Here is a 24,018-nt window from a genome sequence, read left to right as displayed (position 1 = left end):
CAAACACTTGGAAACTGAAAAATACCTTGCTTAAAAGACTGCATTATAGGAGACATCAAGGATGGAATAATGAAATTCATAGAATCCAATGGGGATAAAAACACTTCCTATCAGAACCTTTGGGATGCAACAAAAGCAGCACTCAGAGGTCAATTTAAATGATTAAATGCACACATACAAAAAGAAGAAAGGGCCAAAATCAAAGAATTATCCCTACAACTTGAACAAAGAGAAAGAGAGCAACAAAAGAAACCCTCAAGCACCAGAACAAAGCAAATAATAAAAATTAGGGCAGAATTAAATGAAATCAAAAACAGAAAAACAATTGAGAGAATTAACAACACCGAAAGCTGGTTCTTTGAAACAATTAACCAAATTGATAAACCATTGGCCAAACTGACAAAAGAAAAACAGGAGAGGAAGCAATTAACCTGAATAAGAAATGAGATGGGCGATATTACAACAGACACAACTGAAATTAAATACTATGAAAAACTGTACTCTAACAAATTTGAAAACCTAGAAGAAATGGATGAATTCCTAGAAACACACTAAACTACCTAAACTAACACAAACAGAGGTAGAACAACTAAATAGACCCATAATAAAAGAAGAGATTGGAAAGGTAATCAAAAAAACTCCCAACAACAACAAAAAAAAGCCTTGGCCCGGACAGCTTCACCTCAGAGTTCCACCAAACTTTCAGAGAAGAGTTAACACCACTACTACTAAAGATATTTCAGAACATAGAAAAGGACAGAAGACTCCCAAACTCATTCTATGGAGTCAACAAATTCCTGTTACCAAAACCAGGTAAAGACACCACAAAAAAAGAAAATCACAGACCTATATTCCTCATGAACTTAGATGCAAAAATCCTCAACAAAATTCTAGCCAACAGAATTCAACAACATATCAAAAAATAATTCACCGCTACCAAGTAGGATTCATACCAGGTATGCAGGGATGGTTCAACATTAGAAAAATAATTAATGTAATCTATCATATAAATTGGAAACCCTGGTGGCGTAGTGGTTAAGTGCTACAGCTGCTAACCATAAGGGTCGGCAGTTCTTGGTTATCATATAAATAAAACAAAAGACAAGAACCACATGATTTTATCAATCAATACAGAAAGGGCATTTGACAAAGTTCAACACCCATTCATGATAAAAACTCTCAGCAAAATAGGAATAGAAGAAAATGCCTCAGCATAATAAAGGGCATTTATGCAAAGCCAACAGCCAACATCATCCTAAATGGAGACAGTCTGAAAGCATTCCCCTTGAGATCTGGAAACAAACAAGGATGCCCTTTATCACCACTCTTATTCAACATAGTGCTGGAGGCTCTAGCCAGAGCAATTAGGCTAGATAAAGAAATAAAGGGCATCCAGATTAGCAAGGAAGAAGTAGAAGCATCTCCACTTGCAGATGACATGATCTTATACACAGAAAACCCTAAAGAATCCTCAAGAAAATTACTGAAACTAATAGAAGAGTTCAGCAGAGTATCAGGATATGAAATAAATGTACAAAAATCAGCTGGATTCCTGTACACCAACAAAAAGAACATCAAGGATGAAATCACCAAATCAATACCATTTACAGTAACCCCCAAGAAGATAAAATACTTAGGAATAAAGCTTACCAGAGATGTAAAAGACATATACAAAGAAAACTACAAGACACTACTGCAAGAAATCAAACGAGACCTACATAAGTGGAAAAACATACTTTGCTCATGGATGGGAAGAATTAACATTGTAAAAATGTCCGTTCTACCAAAAGCCATCTATAGATACAATGCAATTTCAATCCAAAATCCAATGACATTTTTTAATGAGATGGAGAAACAAATCACCAACTTAATACGGAAGGGAAAGAGGCCCCGGATAAGTAAAGCATTACTGAAAAAGAAGTACAAAGTGGGAGGTCTCACTCTACCTGATTTGAGAACCTATTATACCGCCATAGTAGTCCAAACAGCCTGATACCGGTACAACAACAGATACACAGACCAATGGAACAGAGTAGAGAATCCAGACATAAATCCATCCACGTATGAGCGGCTGATTTTTGACAAAGTCCTCAAAGCAGTTAAATGGGGAAAAGACAGTCTTCTTAACAAAAGCTGCTAGCATAACTGGATATCCATCTACAAAAAAATGAATCAAGACCTGTACCTCACTCCATGCAAAAAAACTAACTCAAAATGGATCAAAGACCTAAATACAAAATCTAAAATGATAAAGATCATGGGAGAAAAAATAGGGACAATGCTGGAGCCCTAACATGTGGCATAAACAGTATACAAAATATTACTAACAATGCAGAAGAGAAACCAGATAACTGGGAGCTCCTAAAAGTCAAATACCTATGTTCATCCAAAGACTTCACCAAAAGAGTAAAAAGACTACCTAAAAAAAAAATTACCTACAGACTGGTAAAAAGTTTTTAGCTATGACATTTCCGATCAGCACCTGATCTCTAAAATCTACGTGATACTGCAAAAACTCAACTACAAAAAGACAAATAACCCAATTAAAAAATGGGCAAAAGATATGAACAGGTATTTTACTAAAGAAGACATTCAAGTAGCTAACAGATCCATGAGGAAATGCTCCCTATCATTAGTCATTAGAGAAATGCAAATCAAAACTACAATAAGATTCCTTCTGACTCCAACAAGGCTGGCATTAACCCAAAAAACACAAAATAATAAATGTTGGAGAGGTTGTGGAGAGACTGGAACACTTACACACTGCTGGTGGGAATGTCAAATGGTCAACCACTTTGGAAATCGATTTGGCGCTTCCTTTGAAAAACTAGAAATAGAATTACCATACGATCCAGCAATCCCACTCCTTGGAATATATCCCAGAGAAATAAGAGCCTTTACACAAACAGATATATGCACATATGAGTCGGAATCGACTCAAAGGCACTGGGTTCTGGGGTTGGGTATGTTCATTGCAGCACTGTTTATAATAGCAAAAAGATGGAAGCAACCAAGGTGCCCATCAATGGATGAATGGATAAATTATGGTATATTCACACAATGGAATACTTCTTATCAGTAAAGAACAATGATGAATCTGTGAAATATTTCATAACATGGAGGAATCTGGAAGGCATTATGTTGAGTGAAATTAGCTGGTTGCAAAAGGACAAACATTGTATAAGACCACCGTTATAAGAGCTCGAGAAATAGTTTAAACAGAGAAGAAAATATTCTTTGATGATACAAGACGGGGGAGGGGGGAGGGAGGGAGGGAGAGGAGTTTTCACTAATTAGATAGTAGATAAGAACTATTTTAGGTGAAGGGAAAGAGACACAATACAGGAGAGGTCAGCACAACTGGACTAAACCAAAAAGCAAGGAAGTTTCCTGAATAAACTGAACACTTCAAAGCCCGGCATAGCAGGGGCAGGGGTTTGGGGTCCACGGTTTCAGGGGACATCTAAGTCAACTGGCATAATAAAATCTATGAAGAAAACATTCTGCTTCCCACTTGGAAGAGTGGCGTCTGGGGTCTTAAACACTAGCAAGCAGCCATCTAAGATGCATCAATTGGTCTCAACCCACCTGGACCAAAGGAGAATGAAGAACACCAAAGACACAAGGTAATTATGAGCCCAAGAGACAGAAAGGGCCACATAAACCAGGGACTACATCAGCTTGAGACCAGAAGAACTAGATGGTGCCTGGCTATAACCGATGACTGCTCTGACAGAAAACACAAAAGAGAACCCCGGAGCGAGCTGAAGAGCAGTGGGATGCAGACCCCAAATTCTTGTAAAAAGACCAGACTTAATCGTCTGAGACTAGAAGGACCCCAGAGGTCATGGTACCCAGACCTTCTGTTAGCCCAAGACAGGAACCATTCCCAAAGCCAACTCTTCAGACAGGGATTGGACTGGACTATGGGATTGAATTGACTCTGTGTATTCCTTCCATCTTCTTTTGATGCCTCCTGCGTCATTTAATATTTTCCCCATAGAATCCTTCGCTATTGCAACTGACTTTTTTCTTCACTTCTTTCAGCTTGAGAAATGCTGAGCGTATTCTTCCCTTTTGGTTTTCCACCTCCAGTTCTTTGCACATGTCATTATGATACTTTGTCTTCTTGAGAGGCCCTTTAAAATCTTCTGTTCCTGATGCAGAAAGCATCAAAAGAAGATGGAAGGAATACACAGACTGATTATACTAAGAAGAATTAGTCTATATTCAACCATTTCAAGAGGTGGCATATGATCAGGGACCAATGGTACTGAAGGAAGACGTCCAAGCTGCTCTGAAGGCATTGGTGAAAAACAAGACTCCAGGAATTGATGGAATATCAATTGAGATGCTTCAACAAATGGATGCAGCGCTGGAGGTGCTCACTCGTCTATGCCAAGAAATATGGAAGACAGCTTCCTGGCCAACTGACAGGAAGAGATCCATATTTATGCCTATTCCCAACAAAAGTGATCCAACTGAATGTGGAAATTATAGAACAATATCATTAATATCACACACAAGCAAAATTTTGCTGAAGATCATTAAAAAATGGCTGCAGCAGTATATCGACAGGGAACTGCCAGAAATTCAGGCCAGTTTCAGAAAAGGACGTGGAACCAGGGATATCATTGCCAATGTCAGATGGATCCTGGCTGAAAGCAGAGAATTCCAGAAGGATGTTTACCTGTGTTTTACTGACTATGCAAAGGCATTCGACTGTGTAGATCATAACAAACTATGTATAACATTGTGAAGAATGGGAATTCCAGAACACTTAATTGTGCTCATGAGGAACCTTTACATAGATCAAGAGGCAGTTGTTCGGACAGAACAAGGGGATACTGATTGGTTTAAAGTCAGGAAAGGTGTGCATCAGGGTTGTATTCTTTCACCATACCTATTTAATCTGTATGCTGAACAAATAATACGAGAAGCTGGACTACATGAAGAAGAACGGGGCATTAGGATTGAGGAAGACTCATTAACAGCCTGCGTTACGCAGGTGATACAACCTTGCTTGCTGAAAGTGAAGAGGACTTGAAGCACTTACAAATGAAGATCAAAGACCACAGCCTTCAGTACGAATTTTGAGCCTCAACATAAAGAAAACAAAAATCCTCACAACTGGAACAATGAGCAACATCATGACAAACGGAGAAAAGATTGAAGTTGTCCAGGATTTCATTTTACTTGGATCCATAATAAACAGCCATGGAAGCAGCAGTCAAGAAATCAAAAGACGCATTGCTTTGGGCAAATCTGCTGCAAAGGACCTCTTTAAAGTGTTGAAGAGCAAAGATGTCACCCTGAAGACTAAGGTGCACCTGGCCCAAGCCATGGTATTTTCAATCACATCATATGCATGTGAAAGCTGGACGGTGAATAAGGAAGACCGTAGAAGAGTTGATGCCTTTGAATTGTGGTGTTGGCAAAGAATATTGAATATACCATGTGGGCTGCCAAAAGAATGAACAAATCTGTTTTGGAAGAAGTGTGGCCAGAATGCTTCTTAGAGGCAAGGATTGCGAGACTGTGTCTTACATACTTTGGACATGTTGTCAGGAGGGATCAGTCCCTGGAGAAGGACATCATGCTTGGCAGAGTACAGGATCAGCAGAAAAGAGGAAGACCCTCAATGAGGTGGATTGACACAGTGGCTGCAACAATGAGCTCAAGCATAACAACGATGGTAAGGATGGCGCAGAACCAGGCAGTGTTTCATTCTGTCGTGCATAGGGCCGCTATGAGTCGGAACCAACTCGACAGCACCTAATAATAACAATAACATGGGATTGAAAATGATACTGGTGAAGAATGAGCTTCTTAGATCAAGTAGACACATGAGACCACGCTGGCATCTCCTGTCTGGATCGGAGATGAGAGGGTGGAGGGGGTCAGAAGCTGGCCAAATAGACACGAAAATAGAGAGTGGAAGGAAGGAGTGTGCTGTCTCATTAGGGGGAGAGCAATTACGAGCATATACCAAGGTGTATATAAATTTTTGTATGAGAGACTGACTTGATTTGTAAACATTCACTTAAAGCACAATTAAAAAAAAACCATCACAACTTACCATATTAACAGAATAAAAGATAAAGATAACACAACCATCTCAATAAACCAGAAAACCAAATCCAGTGCCATCAAGTCAATTCCGACTCCTAGCGACCCTACAGGACAGTGTAGAACTGCCCCATAGAGTTTCCAAGGAGCACCTGGCGGATTCAAACTGCTGGCCCTTTGGTTAGCAGCCGTAGCACTTAACCACTACGCCACCAGGGTTTCCATCATCTCAACAGATAAAGAAAAAACATTTGATAAAAGTCAATATCCATTCACAATAAAAGCTCTAAGCAATCTAGAATTAGAAGGAAAAGTTTAACCCAAGAAATACATCTATAAAAAGCATAGAGCTAAGATCATATTTAATAGTGAAAGACTGAATGTTTGTCCTCCCAAGGTCAAGAACAAGGCAAAACGAACTGCTCTTTCTACTTCTATTCAACATTGTATTAGAGTCCCTAGCACAGTAACAAGGAAAAAAAGAAAGAGTAAGAAAGGGAGAAAAGGAGGGAGGGAGGAAGAGCATACAGGCTGCAAAGGAGGAAGCAAAACTTCCTGTATTCACAGATGGCATGTGTGTAGTAGAAATTCCAAAGGAATTGCTTTAGCTACCTTATACTGCCATAACAGAAATACTACAAGTGGGTGTCTTTAAAGTATATAAATTAATTTTCTCACAGTTTTGGAAGCTAAAAGTCCAAGTCAGGGTCTCAGCCATGTCAGTTCCTTCTATGGGCCATTGTCCAAATTTCTGATGACTACCATCAATCCTTGGCATTCCTTGGAGTCTATCTTCCCCCTGTGAGTGTTTACTTACTCAGTTATGACCTAATTAACATAACAAAAAGACCTATTTCCAAACAGAATCATATCCACAGTTACAGGGGCCAGGACTTCAATACATATTGTAGGGAAGGGTGGGGTGGGGAGAACAATTCAATCCATAATAGGAATCTACCAAAATATGTGAAAACTAATAAGTGAATTTAGCAAGTTTGCAGTACATAGGTCAAAAACCAAAAATCTATTGTTTTTCCATATACTATGAATGAATAATTAGGATATTTTTAAAACTTTAATACCATTTAAAATAGCACCAGGACTTCTAAATCTGATCAACATAGAGTAAAAGGGTTGGGTTTACCCTTCCACTTGGAACAACTAAAAAGTCAGAAAAAATATATACAAAAGAACAGTTTTTAGACATTAGACATTAGGCGGCTCGGGACAGCGATCCCTAAGCGGAAACATGGTGAGTTCCACAATTTTCCGGTTTATGGTAGGAAGCAGTTTCCAGGCTTCATTCAGCACAGGTAGGAGAAACTCAGGCAGAATGGAGAAGTATCCTCTAGTTCCTAAGTTCATGCTGGGAGTCCAAGGAGGCCAAGGCAGCTAGAGTTTCCATGGCAGAGCATCATAGAGAAAGCTAGAGAGAGACAGATTTAGAGGGTTTCCCTCGAGACTTCAGCTGAGTACTGATCAGTACATGCATGTAAGGAAACTACCCAAGGTTGAAGGAAAAATCCACCTGAAAAAAGCAGAAGGAACAATCCCTAGAGATCACTCAGGGCCAGGAATAATTATGTTCCTACCAGCCAGAGTTGAACATAATTATTCAATGCATAGGTTATTGAGTATTCAGAAAAGTATCATCTTAATAAAAAAAAAAAAACCCATTGCCATCAAGTCAATTCTGACTCAGAGTGACCCTAAAGGACAGAGAAAATTTGCCCAAGTCTAAGGGCTGCTCTGGCCATGGCTAACGAAGAAAGCCTGGAAGGATCGGTTTCCAAGTAACTTAACTACATCCTAGAACAAACCTCAAAAATATATTATATTCCATTTGTTCAAGAAGGTAAAGGAAACATTGAATATGTTAAGTAGAAACATACAGTATATAAAAAAAAAGCCCCAAATCAAATTTCTAAAAGTAAAAAATAAAATTCTTGGGATAAATGACAGCATATTGGACACTAAAAAAGAAAAATTAATGAACTTGAAGATATAGCAATAGAAACTACCCAAAATGAAATACAGAAAGAAAAAAGACTGAAAAAATGACCACAGCATTAATGAAATGTGAGACAACTTCAAATGGTCTAATATACATATAATTGGATCCCAAAGGAAAAAAAGAGAAAAGGGAAGAAAGAAAAAATATTTGAGGAAATAATGGCCTAAATTTTTCTAAATTTTATGAAAATCACAAGACCACAGATCCAAGAAGTTCAATGAACCCTAAGCACAAGAAACATGAAAAACCAAGGCACATCATAAAATTGAATCAAAATATAAAATATATAAATTTAACAAAATATGTGAAAAATCTATGTAGTAAAAACTAGAAAACATGGCTGAGAGAAATTAAAGAAGACCTAAAATAAATGGAGAGGTAATATTATGTTCATGGACTAGAAGTTACAATATTGTTAAAATGGTAATTCTTTCCATATGAGTCTGCATAATTCCAATAAAAATCCCAGTAGGCTTTATTTTGTAGAAATTGACATGGTGACCCTAAAATTCATATGGAAATTCAAAAGACTTAGAATAGCCAAAAGAGTTTTGAAAAAGAATAACGAAATTGGAAGACTTACATTACCTGATTTGAAGATTTATCATATAATACAATAATCAACATAATGTAATATTGGAGTAAGGATAGACAAATGTACAAATGGGACCAAACAGACCAGAAACAGACTCAATGAATGGCCAATAATGGCAAGTTGCTCAATCATTAGTCATCAGATAAATGTAAATTAAAAGCACAATAGAACACCTAAAAATTAAAAACAGTAACAATACCAAATGCAGTGGGAATATACGGCAACTGGAAATTTCAAATATTATTGGTAAAAAAAAAAAAGTGCAAAAATGGTACAACTACTTTGGGAAAACATTCAGCAGTTTCTTTTAAACTTATACTTAACATTTGACCAAGCAATTCCAACCTTGGGCATTTACCAAGAAAAATGTAAAAATATATCCATAAATAGACTTGTATATAAATGATCATAGAAGCTTCATTCATAATAGTCCCAAACTGGGAATAACCCAAATGTTCATGTTTAGGTGAGCAGATAAACAAATTGTGGAATATTCATACAATGAGATTTTACCTAGAAATAAAAAGGAACAAGTTACTGATCCATGAAATGACATTGATGAAGTGAGATACAAAAGAGTACATATTGTATGCTTCCACTGATATGAATTCTAGAATAGATAAAACTAATCTATGGTGATTGTCTTAGTCATCTAATGCTGCCATAACAGAAATTCCACAAGTGGATGGCTTCGACAAAGCGAAATTTATTTTCTTACAGTCTAGTAGGTTACAAGTCCAAAAACAGGGTGCCAGCTCCAAAGGAAGACTTTCTCTCTCTGTTGGCTCTGGAGGAAGGTCCTTGTCCTCAATCTTCCCCTGGCCAAGGACTTTCTCAGGCTCAGGGACCCCGTGTCCAAAGGACACGCTCTGTTCCTGGTGCTGCTTTCTTGGTGGTAAAAGGTCCCCAGCTCTCTGCTAGCTTCCCTTGCCTTTTATCTCTTGAGAGATAAAAGGTGGTACAGGCCACACCCCAGGAAAACTCCTTTTACCTTGGATCAGGGAGGTGACCTGGGTAAGGGTGGTGTTACAATCCCAACCTAATCCTTTTAAACCCAGGCAAAGATTATGATTTATAACACGTAGGAAAATCACAAAATGGAAGACAACCACACATGGCCTAACCAAGCTGATACATTTTGGGGGGACAAAATTTAATCCAGGACAGTGACAGAAATCAGATTACTGATTGCCTCAAGCAGACAGTGTGAGGGAATGACTGGGAATTTTTAATGTGATAGAAAGGTTCTACATCTTGATTGGAGTGGTGGTCAGGTGGGAATACACATCTGTCAAAACTGCATCAGCACTACCTGCCAGCTGCTGAGGTGCTGTTATCTGTTGGTGACATCTGTCTGGGAACTGTACACTCAAAATGGGTGCATTGGTTGTATGTAAATTATATAAGAAAGTTGACTTTAAATAGAAAAAAACAAAGCTAACTAATTGATCTCTCTCTTGGTTCTCCATCGAGTCTCTGGCCAGTTCTTCTTAATCTTCTGGTGAACTCTTTACTTTTTTGTCCTTTGAAACATAAGGGTTTCCTGATGTTTGTACTCAACATTCTTCCGCCTTAATAACCTTAATTATATCACTCACTGCTAATGGTACAGCTGCCATTTAAGGATCAGTCCCAAATCTCTATTTCTTACACAGACTTTTCTCCAGCTCTCTAGACAGGTAAATCCTACTATCTAACGAAAAATCTATATACCTCAAGCTCAACATGTCCAAAATTGAGCTCAATTACCACTCATAACCCCAAGCCTGATTTTCATACTGTATCCTTCATATAAATTGGTGTGTATATATACATAAACCAAAAAAAACAAACTCCTTGCTGTCGAGTTGATTCCGACTCATAGAGACCCTATAGGACAGAGTAGAACTGCCCCACAGAGTTTCCAGGAGCACCTGGTAGATTTGAACTGCCAACTTTTGGTTAGCAGCCATAGCACTTAACCACTACGCCACCAGGGTTTCCGTATATATACATAGTGCCTATAAAGCCAAACCAGTTGCCATCAAGTCAATTCTCACTCCTGGTGACCCCATGTGTGCCAGAGTAGAACTGTGCTGCGTAGGGTTTTCAATAGTTGGTTTTTTGCAAATAGGTTGCTGGGTCTTTCTTTCGAGATGCCTCTGGGTGAGCATGTCAACCATTTGTACCACCCAATGAACAGAATTAAAGATGAACTATCTACCAACCAAAAATTTCTTCAATTCTCTCTCCCCCTCCCCTATTAATTAAGCATATAACCAACATGTTTTGTGGAAAGCGTCTGGCTCTGTCGCTCCCTTACTTTGGGAGGGGAGAAAGATACAATCTCCTCGGGTGGCTTTATGACACTGAGCAAATGCACACTCCTCACCACATCTCAGAGACATAATATAAAAGGTATAGGGGTTGGAATCAGATAGAAACAGATTCAAACTCCTACCTACGCTAATGCATTTCATTTTTAGCATACTACCTTTATTATTTGAGTTTTACTCTTCTTGTTGGGGCTAACATCTATATTGTAAGGTTGCTGTTGTTGTGAGTATTAAATAATATGGAAGGGCTGGATCCGCTGCCTGTCACATAGGAAGTGTCACTAAATGTAAGTTCCTTCTCTTATTTACCCTCTACTACTCCTTCCTCCACTATTTCTACTCCTACCCCAGAGGGATAGCTAAGAATGGATTGGCACACATCTCTGAATCCACCTTCTCAGACTGACAGACTTCTGTATTTCATGTTCCTTCTCCTGTGCCTCCCACACTGTGGTCAAGACCAGAACTGCCACAGTTGGTATTCCAGGCAGATGCAATCAGCTGCAGAGGTGCTGTCATCTGATGGTGCACCTGCTAAAAAAAAAAAAAAGGAAAATTTGTTTAGAAAGTATATTTTTCCCCTCCCCAGGTAATCAGGAGAAAAAATGGAATTCAAATTGGAATGACCATGAGCTAAAACTCCTGCCCACCAGGTGTTTATCCCAGTTCATAAAAACAACTACTTTAAGGTAATGAAAAAACACTCCCTGTTGGGGAAGCAAATGGAACCACATGTTTCTGAAACAGTTTCAGAGAAAACAGTATTCTCAACGAGCAGATAGCAAATGCATGTCAAACAGGATCAGCCGCCTCGCTCACAAATACTCCCCACACACCAGGTTCCAGAAGAGGCTGGGCCCCTGGAAATCATACCACCCAGCAGGGAACCAGGTGGGCCTTCTAACTGTCAAGCCAACAGTCTACTCAAGCTTGAGTGGGGTGTGGGAAGCCTCCCTTTTTTCTTATACTCACAACCTAAGAATTCAGCTTTCTGTTTCTTTAATGCTGTCCCATCGACTCCTGGAACACTATACCCCCAGTTCTTCCTTTCCCTGTGACAAGCACACAAGTTTTTATGCTTTAATGAGTTTACTGCTAACCACTAGAGGAAACGGACAGGGAGTAACAAAAACAACAATAATGAAGACATTATTTATCTAACAAGCCCTTATATGTAGGGTGACCAAATGTCTCTGCCAGGACAGTCCTTGTTTACACCTGTGTCCTGGTGTAAATATTAATAACACCTCCCCCGGCTTGAGTCGGAATCCACTGGACAGCAATGAGTTTGGTTTTGGTTTCACTCCTGAAACAATCCCTGTTTAGTCGTAAAGCAGAATAAGTTATTCTACTTATACGGCACTTACTTCATGCCAGGCCTGTAAACGTTAACTTATTCAACCCTCAAAGCAATTCTATAAGATAGGAAACGTTTTTTAAAATAATGAAACCCAGGGACAATATACACCAAGAAGATATAAACATATTAAATATTTATGCACACAATGATAGGGCTGCAAGATACATAAAACAAACTCTATCAGCACTGAAAAGTGAGATAGACAGCTCCACAATAATAGTAGGAGACTTCAACACACCGCTTTCAGTGAAGGACAGGACACCCAGAAAGAAGCTCAATAAAGACAAGGAAGATCTAAATGCCACAATCAACCAACTTGACCTCGTAGACATATACAGAACACTCCACCCAACAGTGACCAAGTATATTTTCTTTTCTAGCGCACATGGAACATTCTCTAGAATAGACCACATATTAGGTCATAAAGCAAGCCTTAGCAGAATCCAAAACACTGAAATATTTCAAAGCATCTTCTCTGACCATAAGGCCATAAAAGTGGAAATCAATAACAGAAAAAGCAGGGAAAAGAAATCAAACACTTGGAAACTGGGCAATACACTGCTCAAAAAAGACTGGATTAGAGAAGACATTAAGGATGGAATAAAGAAATTCATAGAATCCTATGAGAATGAAAACACTTCCTATCAGAGCCTTTGGGACACAGCAAAAGCAGCGCTCAGAGGCCAATTTCTACCCATAAATGCACACATCCAAAAATAAGAAAGGGCCAAAATCAAAGAATTATCCCTACAACTAGAACAAATACAAAGAGAGCAACAAAAGAAACCCACAGGCACCAGAAGAAAACAAATAATAAAAATTAGAGCTGAACTAAATGAAATAGAAAACAGAAAAACAATTGAAACAATTAACAAGACCAAAAGCTGGCTTTTTAAAAAAATCAACAAATTGATAAACCACTGGCCAAACTGACAAAAGAAAAACAGGAGAGAAAGCAAATAACTCGAATAAGAAATGAGAGGGGCAATATTACAGCAGACCCAGCTGAAATTAAAAGAATCATATCAGATGACTATGAAAAACTATACTCAAACAAATTTGAAAATCTAGAAGAAATGGATGAATTCCTAGAAACACACTACCTACCTAAACTAACACAAACAGAGGCAGAACTAAAGAGACCCGTAACAAAAGAAGAGGTTGAAACGGTAATCAAAACACTCCCCCCCAAAAAAAGCCCTGATCCGGACACCTTCACTGCAGAGTTCTACCAAACTTTCAGGGAAGAGTTAACACCACTACTACTAAAGGTATTTCAGAGCATAGAAAAGGACAGAATACTCCCAAACTCATTCTATGAAGCCATCATATCCGTGATACCAAAACCAGGTAAAGACACCACAAGAAAAGAAAATTATAGACCTATATCCCTCATGAATGTAGATGCAAAAATCATTGACAAAATTCTAGCCAACAGAATTCAACAACATATCCAAAATATAATTCACCATGACCAAGTGGGATTCATACTAGGTATGCAAGGTTGGTTCAACATTAGAAAAGCAATTAATGTAATCCACCATATAAATAAAACAAAAGACAAGAATCACATGATTTTATCAATTGATGCAGAAAAGGCATTTTGATAAAAACTCTCAGCAAAATAGGAATAGAAGGAAAATTTCACAGCATAATAAAGGGGATTTATACAAAGCAAACAGCCAACATTACCCTAAATGGAGAGAGCCTGAAAACATTCCCACTGAGATCGGGAACCAGACAAGGATGCCCTCTATCACCACTCTTATTCAACATTGTGCTGGAAGTTCTAGCCAGAGCAATTAGGCTAGATAAAGAAATAAAGGGCATCCAGATTGGCAAGAAAGAAGTAAAAGTACCTCTATTTGCAGATGACATGATCTTATACACAGAAACCCCTAAGGAATCCTCCAGAAAACTACTGAAACTAATAGAAAGTTCACCAGAGTATCAGGATACAAAAATCAGTTGGATTCCTCTACACCAACAAAAAGAACATCGAAGAGGAAATCACCAAATCAATGCCATTTACAGTAGCACCCAAGAAGATAAAACATTTAGGAATAAATCTTGCCAGAGATGTAAAAGACTTATACAAAGAAAACTACAGTACACTTCTGCAAGAAACCAAAAGAGACTTACATAAGTGGAAGAACATACCTTGCTTGTGGATAGGAAGACTTAACATTATAAAAATGTCTATTCTACCAAAAGTGTTCTATACATTTAACTCAATTCCGATCCAAATCCCAACGACATTCTTTAATGAGATGGAGAAGCAAATCACCAACTTCATACGGAAGGGAAAGAGGCCCCGGATAAATAAGGCATTACTGAAAAAGAAGAACAAAGTGGGAGGCCTTACTTTCCCTGATTTTAGAACCTATTCTATCGCCACAGTAGTCAAAACAGCCTGGTACTGGTACAACAACAGATACATGGACCAATGGAACAGAATTGAGAATCCAGACATAAATCCATCCACATATGAGCAGTTGATATTTGACAAAGGCCCAAAGTCTGTTAAGTGGGGAAAAGACAATCTTTTTAACAAATGGTGCTGGCATAACTGGATATCCATCTGCAAAAAAATGAAACAAGACCCATACCTCACTCCATGCACAAAAATGAGCTCAAAATGGATCAAAGACCTATATGTAAAATCTAAAACAATAAAGATCATGGAAGAAGAAATAGGGACAATGTTAGGAGCCCTAATACATGGCATAAACAGTATAGAAAACAGTATAAAGAATGTAGAAGAAAAACTAGATAACTGGGAGCTCCTAAAAATCAAACACCTGTGTTCATCCAAAGACTTCACCAAAAGAGTAAAAAGACTACCTACAGACTGGGAAAAAGTTTTTAGCTATGACATTTCTGATCAGCGCCTGATCTCTAAAATCTACATGATACTGCAAAAACTCAACTGCAAAAAGACAAGTAACCCAATTAAAAAATGGACAAAAGATATGAATAGACACTTCACTAAAGAAGACATTCAGGTAGCTAACAGATATATGAGGAAACGGTCACGATCATTAGCCATTAGAGAAATGTAGATCAAAACTACAATGAGATTTCATCTCACTCCAACAAGGCTGGCATTAATCCAAAAAACACAAAATAATAAATGTTGGAGAGGCTGTGGAGAGATTGGAACGCTTATACACCGCTGGTGGGGATATAAAATGGTACAAGCACTTTGAAAATCGATTTGGCCTTCCTTAAAAAGCTAGAAATAGAACTACCATACGATCCAGCAATCCCACTCCTTGGAATATATCCTAGAGAAATAAGAGCCTTTACACGAACAGATATATGCACACCCATGTTTATTGCAGCACTGTTTACAATATAGCAAAAAGATGGAAGCAACCAAGGTGCCCATCAGTAGATGAATGGATAAATAACTTATGGTATATTCACACAATGGAATACTACGTATCGATAAAGAACAGTGAGGAATCTGTGAAACATTTCATAACATGGAGGAACCTGGAAGGCAGTATGCTGAGTGAAATTAGTCAGTTGCAAAAGGACAAATATTGTATAAGATCACAATTATAAGAACTTGAGAAATAGTTTAAACTGAGAAGAAAACATTCTTTTGTGGTTACGAGACGGGGGAGCCAGGGAGGGAGGAAGAGGGGCATTCACTAATTAGATAGTAAATAAGAACTACTTTAGGTGAAGGGAAAGATAGCACACAGTACAGGGGAGGTCAGCACAATCGGACTAAACCAAAAGCAAAGAAGTTCCTGAATAAACTGAATGCTTCGAAGGCCAGCGTAGCAGGGGCAGGGATCTGGGGACCATGGTTTCAGGGGACATCTAAGTCAATTGGCATAATAAAATCTATTAACAAAACATTCTGCAACCTACTTTGAAAAGTGGCTTCTGGGGTCTTAAACGCTAGCAAGCAGCCATCTAAGATGTATCATTTGACCTCAACCCATCTGGATCAAAGGAGAATGAAGAACACCAAGGACACAAGGCGATTAGAAGCCCAAGAGACAGAAAGCGCCACATGAACCAGAGACTACATCAGCCTGAGACCAGAAGAACTAGATGGTGCCCAGCTACAATTGATGACTGCCCTGACAGGGAACATAACAGAGAACCCCTGAGGGAGCAGGAGAGCAGTGGGATGCAGACCCCAAATTCTCATAACACCAGACTTAATGGTCTGACTGAGACTAGAAGGACCCCGGTGTCATGGCCAACAGAAGGTCTGGGGGACAGGAACCATTCTCGAAGTCAACTCTTCAGACATGGATTGGACTGGACAATGGGTTTGAGAGGATTGAGCTTCTTGGATCAGGTGGACGCTTTAGACTATGTTGGCATCTCCTGCCTGGAGGGGAGATGAGAGGGTGGAGGGGGTTAGAAGCTGGCGAAATGGACACGAAAAGAGAGAGTGGAGGGAGAGAGCGGGCTATCTCATTAGGAGGAGAGTAATTGGGAGTGTGTAGCAAGGTGTATATGGATCTTTGTGTGAGAGACTGACTTGATCTGTAAACTTTCACTCAAAGCACAATAAAAATTACAAAATAAAATAATGAAAGCCAGGCATAGAGAGGTTAAGTAATTTGCCCAAGGCTGTACAGCTAGTCAGTATCTGAGCCAGGATTTGAACTGAGACAGCCTAAGAAAATCCTTATTCTTAATCACTATGTTTGTCTTGGAAGAAGTACAACCAGAATGTTCCTCAGAAGCAAGAATGACAAGACTATGTCTCACATACTTTGGACATGTTACCAGGAGGGATCAGTCCCTGGAGAAGGACATCATGCTTGGTAAAATAGAGGGTCAGCAAAAAAGAGGAAGACCTTCAACGAGATGGACTGACACAGTGGCTGCAACAATGGACTCAAGCACAGCAACAATTATGAGGGTGATGCAGGGCCGGGCAGTGATTCATTCTGTTGTGCATAGGGTCGCTATGAGTCGGAACCAACTCGATGGCACCTAACAACAACAAAAGCAATGTTAGGCTATGATAAAGCTGTAGGAAATCACTCATTCTTTCATATAACAAATATTTAAGAGTGCCTACTATGTGCCAGGCACCATGCTACAAACTATGGACCCAACCATCAACCAGGCAGTCTCTATCTGCAAGGAGCTTTCAGTCTGGGGACAGACACAAACAAGTAAAATGGCAGGGAGTACAGGGCATGTTGAGAACAAACAGCATGGGGGATACCTAATTTGGCCTTAAGAGGTGATGAGTATATGTCCTGGGGGAAGTGGCATCTGAGAAAAGTTCTAAAGAAAGAGTAGTTAGCTGGATAGGAAGAATCAAGGAAAGGTGGTTCAGGAGCATTCCAAGGACCCTGAAGCCATAAAAATTAAAAAGAAAAAGATCCCAAGGCCAGAGAGAACACAGTAAAGTAAGGGAATTCAAGTAGTTCAGTAGGGACCTAGTGTTGCCCATGGCCAGGGAAGTAGCAAAAGATAGAACTGGAAAAGTAAGTAGAGGCCAGACCAAGAAGGGATGTCACTGACATGTTTGGTTTGCACTTTATCCTGAAGTTAATGGGAAGCCACTGAAAATCCTTAAGCAGAGAAGTAAGCTCATCAAACTTTCACTTTAGAAAAATCACTGTGGTTGCCACACAGAAATAGTTTCAAGAGGGAAGCGCTAGAGCAGACACGGACAAAAACAGACAGAAGGCTGGCGCCAGGATCCGTGGGAGGAAGGAAGGTGGCTTGAACTAAGGTAGTGACAGGAGATATGGAGAGACTGAATTGAGGAGGTAAAAACTGGTGATTGGCAGGATATGGTGGGTGAGGGAAAAGAGGGCCACAGATACCAGGATGTCCTACAATCACCTAGATATAAGAGTGTGAAGCTCAGGAGACAGGCTTGGACAAGAGACACGGATTTGGGACTCATCTGAGTAGAGATAGTAACTAAACCATCAGATTACGTGGTTCACCCAAGGGAGTCAGTAGAATGGAAAGAGAAAGAAAAATGGGAAAGAGCACTCAGAGAGGTAGGAAAACAACCAACAGAGCGTGGAGTCATCATGGTCACCAAGAGAAGACAGTATATTAAGAAGGAGGAAAAGGAAAAGTGCTTAAGTCTGCAGATAGCCACAAGTTATGGCCCAGACACACCCACATGGTTTATCACCCAAATGGCCTTTGGAAATCTTAGGAAAGCAGTTTCACAATGCAGGCAGGAGTGAGAGTGCAAAGGGGAAAGAAGAAGATGGAAGGTGAGGACGGGGAACAGGGAGTGCTCTGCATGACGAAGTTACAGGAATTTTGAAGCAGGGATGATGGCCTTCATGTTCACCACTGTAACCTCAGCACCTGGCACACAGAAACTCAATATCATTTTTTTTAATGAAGGAATGAACAGCACTTCAAGAAGGGGTTATACCTGGAAAAGAAGATGAGAGGCAGGGTCCAGAAAGAAATTTGGTGAGAAAATTGTACTAAGGAAGCCGATGCAAATGGCCCATGACTTTCTAGGAATGGTATTGTTGCTATTGTTAGTAGACTCAAAGTGACCCTATGTACAACAGAACGAAACACTGCCCGGTCCTGCACAATGCTCACAATCGTTGTTATCCTTGAGCCCATTGTTGCAACCAGTATGTCAATCCATCTCCTTGAGTGTCTTCCTCTTTTTCGTTGACCCTCCACTTTACCAAGCATGATGTCCTTCTCCAGGGACTGGTCCCTCCTCATAACATGTCCAAAGTATATGAGGCGTACTCTCACCATCCTTGCTTCTAAGGAACTTTCTGCTTGTACTTTTTCCAAGACAGATTTGTTGGTTCTTTCGGCAGTCCATGGTATATTCAATATTCTTCACTAACACCACAATTCGAAGGCGTCAATTCCTCTTCCGTCTTCCAGCTTTCACATACATATGAGGCTTTTGAGAACACCATGGCTTGAGTCAGGTGCTCCTTAGTCTTCTAGGTGACATCTTTGCTTTTCAATGCTTTAAAGAGGTCTTTTGCAGCAGATTTGTCCAATGCAATGCATCTTTTTATTTCTTGACTGCTGCTTCCATGGGTGTTAACTGAGGATCCAAGTAAAATGAAATCCTTGACAACTTCAATCTTTTCTCCATTTATCATGATGTTGCTTACTGGTCTAGTTGTGAGGATTTTTGTTTTCTTTATATTGAGGTGTAATCCATTCTGAATGCTGTAGTCTTTGATCTTCATCAGTAAGTGCTTCAAGTCCTCTTCACTTTCAGCAAGCAAGGAGTATCATCTGCATATCGCAGGTTGTTAATGAGTCTTCCTCTAATCCTGATACTGCATTCTTCTTCATATAGTCCAGCTTCTTGGATTATTTGCTCAACATACAGATTGAATAGATATGGTGAAAGGATACAACCCTCATGCATACCTTTCCTGACGGTAAACCACACAGTAACCTCTTGTTCTGTTCAAACAACTGCCTCTTGATCTATGTAGAGGTTCCTCATGAGCACAATTAAGTGTTCTGGAATTCCCATTCTTTGCAATGTTATCCACAATTTGTTATTACCCACAGAAACAAATGCCTTTGCATAGTCAATAAAACACAATTAAGCATTTTTCTGGTATTCTCTGCTTTCACCCAGGATCCATCTGACATCAGCAATGATATCCCTGGTTCTATGTCCTCCTCTAAATCCAGCTTGAATTTCTGGCAATTCCCTGTTGATGTAATCCTGCAGCCACTTTTGAATGATCTTCAGCAAAATTTTACTTGTGTGTGATATTAATGATATTGTTCGATAATTTCCGCATTTGGTTGGATCACCTTTCTTGAGAATAAGCATAAATGTGGATCCTTTCCAGTCCCAGTAGCTGTCCTCCAAATTTCTTGGCATAGATGAGTGAGCACTTCCAGTGCTGCATCCATTTGTTGACACATCTCAATTGGTATTTCATCAATTCCTGAAGTCTTGTTTTTTATCAATGCCTTCAGTGCAGCTTAGGCTTCTTCCTTCAGTACCATCAGATCCTGATCATATTCTCTACCTCCTGAAATGGCTGAACATCCACCAGTTTTTTTTGGTATAGTGACTGTGTATTCCTTCCACCTTCTTTTGATGCTTCCTACATCCTTTAATATTTTCCCCATAGAATCCTTCCACATTGCAACACGAGGCTAGAATTTTTTTTTTTTAGTTCTTCCAGCTTGAGAAATGCCCAGCGTGTTCTTCCCTTTTGATTTCCTATCTCCAGTTTTTTGCACATGTATTTATAATACTTTACTTTGTCTTCTCCAGCTACCCTTTGAAATCTTCTGTTCAGCTCTTTTACTTCATCTTCTCTTCCTTTGGCTTTAGGTACTCGATATTCAGGAGCAAGTTTCAGAGTCTCTTCTGACATCCATTTTGGTTTTTGGTTTTCTCTCCTGTCTTTTTAATGACCTCTTGATTTCTTTATCTATGATGTCCTTGATGTCATTCCACAACTTGTCTGGTTTTCAGTCATTAGTGTTCAACTTGTCAAATCTATTCTTGAGATGGCCTCTGATTTCAAGTGGGGTATACTCAAAGTCGTATTTTGACTCTTGTGGACTTGTTCTAATTTTCTTCAGTTTTAGCTTGAAATTGCATATGAGCAATTGATGGTCCGTTCCACAGTCAGCCCCTGGCCTTGTTCTGACTGATGATATTGAACTTTTCCATCTTCTTTTTCCACAAATATAGTTGATTTGATTCCTGTGTATTCCATCTGGTGAGGTTCATGTGTATGGTCACCACTTATGTTGTTGAAAAAAGGTATTTGCAATGAAGAAGTCGTTGGACTTGCAAAATTCTATCATGCAATCTCTGGCATCGTTTCTATCACTAAGGCCATATTTTCCAACTAATAATCCTTCTTCTCGCATTCTGATCACCAGTAATTATCAATGCATCCTGACTGGATTTTTTATCAATTGCAGACTGCAGAAGTTGATAAAAATCTTCAATTTCTTCATCTTTGGCCCTAGCAGTTGCTGCATAAATTTGAATAATATTATTAACCAGTCTTCCTTGTAGGTATATGGATATTATCCTATCACTGACAACATTGTACTTCAGGATAGATCTTGAAATGCTCTTTTTGATGATGAATGCAACACCATTCCTCTCCAAGTTGTCATTCTTGGCGTAGCAGACTATATAAATTGTCCAATTCAAAATAGTCAATACCAGTCCATTTCAGCTAACCAATGCGTAGGATTTTGATGTTTATGTGTTCCATTTCATTTTCAACGATTTCCAGTTTTCCTAGATTCATACTTCATACTTTCCACATACTGATTATTAATGGATGTTTACAGCAGTTTCGTCTCATTTTGAGTCGTGCCACATCAGCAAATGAAGGCCGTGAAAGCTTGACTCCAGCCATGTCATTAAGGTTGACTCTACTTTGAGGAGGCAGCTCCTCCCCAGTCGTCTTTTGAGTGCCTTCCAACCTAAGAGACTCATCTTCTGGCACAATATCAGACAATGTTCTGCTGCTATTCGTAAGGTTTTCACTGGCTAATTCTTTACAGAAGTAGACCACTGGGCCCTTCTTCCTAGTCTGTCTTTGTCTGGAAGCTCAGCTGAAACCTGTCCACCATGGATGACCCTGCTGGTATTTGAATACTGGCGGCATAGCTTCCAGCATCATAGCTACACGTAAGCCCCCACAGTGTGACAAACTGACAGATGCAAGGTATTACTGACACTCAATTTAAAATTTTTTGCTGTAAAGGAAAAACTGTCACAAAACTGGGACAGCACATTTTTGCACGATGCCTAGAAAGAAGTTAGCATTCCTGATCAAATGTTTAAGCAATTACTTGGTAAACATTAAAGGAAAAGCCTTCTTACTAGTTTCTGTCAACTGACTATCAGTCAAACATCTAATGATTTCTAGGCAGAAATTCTTTTCTTCTTGTATTTAGTTTAGCAATGGTCATCTAACTATTCTCATTTCCTATACCTCTACCAAGAGAGAATGTTTAATAAATTTAATTTAAGTCTCTTTCCTTGGGGCAAGTTTGAAATAAACCTTGATACATGAGCACAATAAATTTTCTAAAACAGTGGTTCTTAAAGCCTGAGAGCTTGCTAGAAATGCACATTCTTGGACCAATAAATATCCTTTTTGCTTTGGCCAGTTTGGATGGAGTTTTCTCTCCTTTCCCTTTGAAGGAGTCCTGATTAACAGAGGAATTGGCCTTTAGAAAGAGGGTGAAGGAGGCTATCTTGTGATGAGGTAAGACAGTGATTTCAGTTATTTTATCTGTAGAGCATAGCTCCAGAAAGCAGGAGTACTTGGGTTACAGAGTTACACAAGTCTACCTCTCCTCAAGACCAAGAGTGCCCTGAGGTCCAGAACTATATTTTATTTGTCATTGTAATCATAATAGGCACTCGATGATTATTTAGGAATAAAAGGAGGACATAAGGCAAGGTGGTAAAAAGAAAAGAGGATGAGAAATATGCAAACACCTTCCACAGGAGCAGGAAACCCAGGTCACCTGGTCATTTTGTTCAGAACAGGCTAGATGCTGCAGGGACCAAGCAGGAAATAAGGGCACAGAAGCTTCCAGCACCAGCCTACTCCAAGGGGCCATTTACCAGGAAATTGCCTAGAAATGACAGTACAGCCATAATTGGGTCATTACTTTCCCTACAAATATTTCTCCCTTTTGTGAGCAACAAGGACCCATCCAGCCAACTGTGTGGTGCTTCAGCTGAAATAACAGACCAGTGGAAATGTGTAATTGGCTTTCATCAAATTGAAACTGTAAAGCAGCCTGGCCAAGCCTAAACTCTGTCTCTGGCCCTAGCATAGAAATGTCCTGCTTAATATCAGGCCATGTGTGGGGAACAGGTGGGGGAATAGAAGAGAAGAAAAAAGAGGGCCAGCCTTTGGGCCAGCTTCAGCCCTTCTGGCAAAGTTACCTACCCAGACCAGGGTCTTATCTGAATAGCTAACAGGGACAGAAAGAGGATCTTGCCCCAGACTTTAGGAGAAGAAGACACCTGGGGCAGAGGAGTAAAAAGAAGAGAGACAGAAAGGGGAGAGGTTGGGGAAAAAAAGGAGACAGTTAACTTTTAATGAAATCTTACAAAAAAGTAAAAATAATAATAAGTACAAGCCAACAAATATCTTTTCTTGCCTGTCCACCTGCATGAAATTGTAATCAACAATAAAACATCAACCATTTTATCAACTCACCACCTGGCATACACTTTTCAATAATAACTCGATAATTTCAACGATTAGAGTGAAAGGAAAATTTGAGACTCACCTAAAGGGACATAGAGCATTCTCCCAGAGACCTATAAACTAATTTACTCTGGTGGATTAATTACTTTTGTGTGTGGCCTTTATAGCCATGGTCTTGTAACTCCCACCCAGGTGATTGTGTTATAGGGTAATTGTGGCCTACCAAGGGGATTGATCAGTTTTGCCTTAAAGGAAAGCCAATCCCAGAGCAAAGAGGAGAGGCCACCACTACCAAAGAAGGAGGGACCTACAACAAAAACTGGAGGCAGAGACAGCACGGTACGCTTTCCCGCCCATTGAGCAAGAAAGCTGATTGCCTTTAGGCAGAAACTGAGGGCCAGGGAGAAGTCCATGCCTGATCCATGAATTTGGGACTTGCCAGCCTCCAAAACCTCATGAGCCATTTCCTTTATATGGTCCATGAG

General features: G+C 39.5%; 1 long non-coding RNA gene across 3 annotated transcripts in view; it reads right to left on the bottom strand.

Moving 5' to 3' along the window:
- Positions 1-7,001: 7,001 nt before the first annotated feature.
- Positions 7,002-24,018, bottom strand: part of LOC111750500 (uncharacterized) — a 28,606-nt gene continuing 11,589 nt past the window's right edge. For 2 of the 3 annotated variants that reach the window (XR_010321500.1, XR_010321501.1), the window contains exon 3: positions 9,365-11,527. This is a non-coding gene — a long non-coding RNA (uncharacterized LOC111750500). Of the gene's footprint in view, positions 9,192-9,364; positions 11,528-24,018 lie in introns of those variants that run through there. The other variant, XR_010321502.1, reaches the window with a different exon arrangement.

The sequence above is a fragment of the Loxodonta africana genome, chromosome 3 (genome assembly GCF_030014295.1).
Source record: "Loxodonta africana isolate mLoxAfr1 chromosome 3, mLoxAfr1.hap2, whole genome shotgun sequence".
Lineage (NCBI taxonomy): Eukaryota > Metazoa > Chordata > Mammalia > Proboscidea > Elephantidae > Loxodonta > Loxodonta africana.
This window is presented reverse-complemented; position numbering and strand designations above follow the sequence as displayed.